This window comes from Rousettus aegyptiacus, unplaced genomic scaffold (genome assembly GCF_014176215.1).
Source record: "Rousettus aegyptiacus isolate mRouAeg1 unplaced genomic scaffold, mRouAeg1.p scaffold_m13_p_12, whole genome shotgun sequence".
Classification (NCBI taxonomy): domain Eukaryota; kingdom Metazoa; phylum Chordata; class Mammalia; order Chiroptera; family Pteropodidae; genus Rousettus; species Rousettus aegyptiacus.
The window spans coordinates 23,748,111-23,754,232 of NW_023416287.1; the positions used below are offsets into that span (position 1 = coordinate 23,748,111).

The 6,122-nt window shown below is 44.0% G+C and overlaps 1 protein-coding gene across 1 annotated transcript in view; it reads left to right on the forward strand.

Annotated features, from left to right (window-relative positions):
* SMOX (spermine oxidase) overlaps positions 1 to 6,056 on the forward strand; it is a 46,598-nt gene extending 40,542 nt beyond the window's left edge. Inside the window, exon 8 of the mRNA XM_036229638.1 lies at positions 1,908 to 6,056. The gene's annotated coding sequence lies outside the window, so the exon portion shown is untranslated. The remainder of the gene's footprint in view (positions 1 to 1,907) is intronic.
* The last annotated feature ends 66 nt before the right edge of the window (positions 6,057 to 6,122 follow it).

A 6,122-nucleotide genomic window follows, 5' to 3' on the forward strand; every position in this document is an offset into this window, starting at 1 on the left:
CTACAGCCGGGAGAGAAGAGCTGGGAAGGAGTGTCTCTGGGAGTAAGAACAGCCTCATCGGCTGAACCGTGTCCTCTGGCGCCATCTGCTGGCCATCTTGGACTACGGCCCTTTTGCAGGGAGAACATGTACTGGGTTCTCTGTGAGCTTTTCTGAATGGAAAAAACAAAAACAGAAACACCCCCAAACAAAAACAAAGTCAAGACAAAAAAAAAAAAAAAAAACACAATTAATCATAGGAAATACCTTTAACTAATGTTGAATAAGTGAATAAAGTAAGATTGTAACTTATTATAGAGTATCATTTATTTTTCATAACAGTAAAAAGAGGCCTTGGCCCCCAAGAGGAAGTATTTTCTTCATTCATTCTTTTGTTTATTCACTAGACTTTTGTGATTTCCTTTTGTATGCCAGCCTCTGTACTAAAGTAGTTTAATTATGCTTCAATAAATAAGTTTACTAAATAAATAAAAAATATAAACTTATTTTGTTTCCCAAGTGAAGATGGACTGTATGATTTCAATTCTTTTAAATTTGTCGATGTTTGTTTTATGGCCCATATGATCTATGGTGCTTGCAAAGGGTGTGTATTCTGCTATTGTTGGGTGGAATGTTCTATAGATGTTAGTTAGATCCTGTTGGTTGATAGTGTTGTTGATTTCTTCTATATTTATCAGTTGTTGATAGAAGACTGGTGAAGCATCTAACTATAATTGTACATTTATTTATCCTTTCAGTTGTATTAGTTATTTTTTACCAATAAATTTTTTTTTAGAAGTTTTGGCCTTATAGAAAAAGTAAATATATAGATGCCCTATTTTCCCTATTATTAACATCTTACATTAAAATGATACATTTGTTACAACGAATCAACTAATACTGGAACATTATTATCAACTAAAGTTCATAGTTTATTCCGATTTCCTTAGTTTTTACTTAATATCCTTTTTCTGCTCTGGAATTCCATCCAAGATACCATGTTACATTTGGTTACCATGTTTCCTTAGGTTTGTTCCCTCTTGGTTGTGACATTTTCTCAGATTATCCTTGTTTTTATCCCAAGGAATAAAAATAGTATTCCATGTTTTAAAATAATTCTTAAAGTTTTATTTTATATATTTAGATCTTTAGTGGACTTGTGGTAGAAGGCAGGGATCCAAGTTTACGCTTATTCCTCATCGCTGGTTGGTTATCTCAGGGTAACCTGTGGGATGATCTGCCCTTTTCCCACTGATTTAAAATGGCATCTAATGATTGTTTCTGTTGAATGTTAATGAAAGGATGTTAATTTTTGAATATTGATTTAGACTTGGCTAAATTGCAAACTCTTCTTTAGATTGGATTATTTATTGGTCACTTTTCTTGGGTTTTCTAAGTAGATCGCATTACCTGCAAAGTTTGATAGTCATGTTTCTTTACTGTCAATACGCCTGTTTTTTCCTTTTTTTCTTATTGCATTAAGTATAACTACTGGTACAACATTGAGTAAAACAGTGATACAGGGATTCTAGCCTCATTCCTGACTTTAATGGGCATGTTTCTAAAGTTTCTAATAAATACGCTGTCTGCTCTAAGCTTATGGTGGCTCTCTTTTATCAGGTTAAAGAAATTCCCTTCTATATTTAGTTTGTGTTTTATTATTATTGAATATTGAATTTTATCAAATGCATTTTCTGCATCTATTAAAACAATTATATGGTTTTCTCCTTTTATCAATGTTAATTACATTGATAAAATTTCTAATGTTTTCCTTGTATTTTGTATTTGTATGTTGTGTTAATCAGCTTAGGCTAAGTTCTGCTCTGGTAACAAACAAACCTCAAATCTTTGGGAATGACAACATAAGTTTATTTCTTGCTCATGTTACATGAACATAGAGGATTGATTTTATACCTTCTTAATTTTAGGACCCACGTTGATGGAGCATCCCATGGTAGATGGAAAAGAGAGATACTAGAACATCTTAATATTTCTTCTCAGAAGTAGCATGTGTTACTTCTACCTACATTTCATTGGTCAAATCATATCAGTGCCTGAGCTTGATGTCAGTGAACAGGCATATAATCCTTCTGCAGAAGTGCCCGGAAGGTTGGGGCAGTGAATGTTTTGTCAATAATACAATTTACCACACTGGTCATGATATATTCTTGTTTTAATGTGTTGTTGGATTTAATGTGCATATATATATATATTTAGGGTTTTGAATCTTTGTTTACAAGTAACCTAAGATATTTTTTTCCCCTTGGGCTTTTCAGGGCTTTTCTCCTACTACTCCCTCTTGGGCTTTTAAAGTAAATTTGTATAGCTTTATATCTTTCTACTATACACATAGGGAAAGTATATATAAAATGTCAATTATCTGTTTCCTGGAGATTTAAAGAACTTACTTTCAAAACTGGCTGGACTTAGTGCATTTTTCCTTAACTACCAGAAAGCAACTGTTGGGCAGTAGGACAGTGGCTAGAGGTTAGTTGACTGGGCAGGCTCTTCTTAGAGTTAGGTGTCGGGGTGGGGAGACATGCGGTGGAGAGGGTAAAGCCTTTCCTTGCCCACTGCTAGCCAGAGGTCCCCCAGATGCGGAGGCAGAACTCGGGGATGGCTCCTGAGTCTGTCTTTTAATGCAGCTTCCTCAGCTCTGGAGTCCCCACTGTTTGCAAATCGTTGGCTGATATCCTTAGTTTTCAGATCCATTTTGAGTTTCTATTCTCTTTTTAGACTTTTGTTGCTGTTTTAAGGGGAAGGTTTTATAAATGGTTTGGCAGGATGCCACCTTAAGTTGGAGGTGCCTGTCCTTGATTTAAAGGAAAAAAAAAATTTCTTACACCAACAATGTGTATGAGCTTCGGTATTGGAGTCAGGAGGAAATGTGTGTTTGGACAACTAGAGTCAACCCTGTGTGTTTTACCAAAGTAAATATGAGGTCGTGGAGGCAGTGTTGGGGCTGGAAATGTGGGTTTGGAATCTGGATACGCCTATGGATGGCATTGGAGGAAAGAAAAGAAAAAGCAGGAAAGAAGGAAGGAAAAGAAACCTGAGATTAGAACTTTAGAAAGTGCCTAAATTTAGGGGGAGGTGGGAGAGGGGCAGGAATAAAATCTTTCCTGAGGTGTTTCGGGCGCCTCATAAGGCAGGCAGGTCTTGATGGTAGCTTGAGAATGCTGAGGGTGGTGGGTATGGCACGTGTATAGGCCATCTCCAAAATCTCCAGAATCTACCTCATCTCATCATTTATATCCATCCCTGTGGCCAATGGCCAAGTCTCTCTCATCTCTTGCCTGGATTGCTGCAGCCACCATTCTCTAACCAGTCTCTTGCTTCCACTCTGGTCCCTTCCTTCTTCTTCCTCTCCTTTCTCTCTCTTCCTCTCTCAATCTCTCTATCTTTCCAACATGACAGCCAGAGTGACACTGCTCGCCCAAAGTCAGATCCTGTCATTTCTCTCCTCAAGCCCTCCTAAGGCCCCACCTCACTCAGAGGGAGACCCAGAGTTCCGCTATGCTTTACACAGACCTGTGCCCTTTGACTGCCGTCACCTTCTACAGCTGGCACCTTCACCTCCTATGTCCCTACTCTGCCGGATCTGCTCCAGCTACAAAAAGCTGGGATCGAAGAATGAGGAATTTGGATGGGAGGATGGAATGCACCGGGGATGGTGCTTGGTCCCCAGGGCCAGGGATCCACCTCCCGGTGTATCCTGCTGTTTCCATGGTACATCCTCTTCATGTTTAATAGCTTATGTTGAAGCAGCCATTGATCAGCTTTTTATGACTTGCAGCTGTATTCTCAATGGAGCCAGTGTGCTAAAGATGTCAATCATTACCTGCCCCACCACTCCTCCTCTAGGAGAATCACTCTGCCCAGACAACTGGTACCCAGACAGCTGTGTTTTATACACATGACCGGTATACCCCAGGCCCATCTGCCTGCCCAGCTGCTCAGACTTGTCCCCAAATTAGCCAGTCCATAAGCTGGACAATGACCCGCCTATATAGTTTAGTTCAAAGATGAGTGGGACCCACCTGGACTCTCTCTCAGGAATAAGACCTGGGACTCCTTTGGTTTTCGATGAGACAGAAGGAGGTGGACATAGACAGTATGGGAGGGGAGGGTCACGTGAATGGAGAAACCCGGAAGGAACATCCACACGTGTTATGGGTGAGGTCCCTGGAGCCGCCTCCACCGCATCCCTCCCTCCGGCCCCTGGCTCTGAAAGCTCAGCCTGTCATGGCTCCAGTTCCTGGATTTCTTCTCGATTTCAAATTCTTCCTGCAATTTCCACTACATTCTCCCCCAGACCAGAGCAATTTGAGAATGTAGGCTGGGGTCCTATTCAGCATTCCTTTTGTTGCCCTGTTCCTGACATGGGGTGCATGGAGGAAGGGAAGAAATGCCAGCCCAGATGGGCAGGAGAGTGAGTGCAGCCCCCCTTTCCAAAGGCTCCACCCCCAGTACCACCTGGGCCCACGGGACTCCCCAGAGAACCGTTCTGAGCTGAGAGGCTGCGGACCGGTTTAGCCTTTACAAGCATCTGGTTTTGCGCTTCCCTGGAGCCACAAGAAAAAGAAAGAAAGAAAGAAAATTCTTTCCAAGTGGACCGTGAACATGTAACCCCCTGGGGGTATTACAGGATGAGAATAGAAACAGGGTCAAGAGGGCACTGAGGAGTCAGAGCTCTGACAGGTCACGGAGGGGAGGGCCACCAAAGTCCCAAACCTCTCCTCAGGACCTGTCAGCACCTGGAGCAGCGATGGTGAGAAAGGACCTGCAGTGTGCTAAAGATGTCAATCGTTACCTGCCCCATCACTCCCCCATCTAGGAGAATCACTGCCCAGACACTGCAGGGAGACAGGGCTCCAGGTGGGAGGGTTGGGCTGGAGGATAGGTGGAGCAGGTGTCCCTGCCGAAGTCCAGGTCACAGCTAGCTCTCTGGCTGAGAGAGCATGCAGGTGCTCACCCCTTGAGCACTGGTGAGACCAGCTAGGTTGAGGGTCTTGCAAAGGCAGCTACTGGGTTGACAACAGGGCAGTATCCCAGGGAAGGTCAGTGGATCCTTAGGCCCAATATTTAATGAACACTCACGCCCAGTCCCAAGCAGCGCTGGGGAAAGAGAGCCCTCTACCCCTGGTGGAGGCAGACATGAATTCTGTCAGTGGACTCTAGGCCAGGGTGACCTTGGTGTAAGTTACTGGGGAGGCCGAGCGAAGCTTGTGGCTTAGTTTTGGGTAGGGGAGCTAGGAAGGTCTAGGGAAGAAGATGAAGTGTGGAGAAGATAGGCAGGCTGAGGGCCGCAGGGAGCCTGAAGCCTTAGGACCAGTGGCCTTGTCATTCTTGTGTGGAGTAGAAGAGATGGCTTTGCAGAAGGTGAGTGGGCTTATATTTGGGGTGTCTAGGGATCATCCACAGGGAGAATGAGCACACATCTGGACCTAGAGACAGATCCTGGGGAGCCGTTTATGTATGAAATTGAGATAATTTGGAGTGGATGAGATTGTGTGGAAAGTTGAGAAAAGAAGAAAACCCTGAGGGACATTTATAGGACAGAAAGGGGCGCCTGCGCAGGAGTCCGAGAGAGAGTATGTGGTCAGGGGACCCAAAGAGATCCCAGGGGTGTGGCTCAGGCAAGGAGAGGAACATTTCAGGAAGCAGGAGTGGCTACCAGTGTAGACTGCAGCAGAGACAGAGGGGAGGAAATCGGGGAAATGAAAAGTCCCAGGTGACTTGCAAAAGTGGCCCTGTGGGATGCTGAGGACAGAGGTCCTGAAAAGAGTGTGGGAAGCAAAGCAAGATGGGTGGCAAGAGCCCAGCTTGAGAGGGAGGGTGGACTAGAGCTGGAGGTTTTGGGTGGGAAGCAGGAATGAGTCTAAGGATGGGGGTGGGGAGGGCAATTGGGCAAATGTCAATGTCTAGAGGCTTGCTTTCGTCACTGTCACATCTCACAGGACCATCCCCTTCCCACTAACAGACTCTCTCAGGCCTCACCCCATTTCTTGAGGATTGTGCAAAGGAACTCTTACTCCAATTTTGATGGGCACTGAGAGAGAGTCTCCCCTATTTCCCCAGTCACCTTGACATTTTAGAAGAGCCTCCTGGAGACGACAGCTACATTTTTTTATATGCATTGC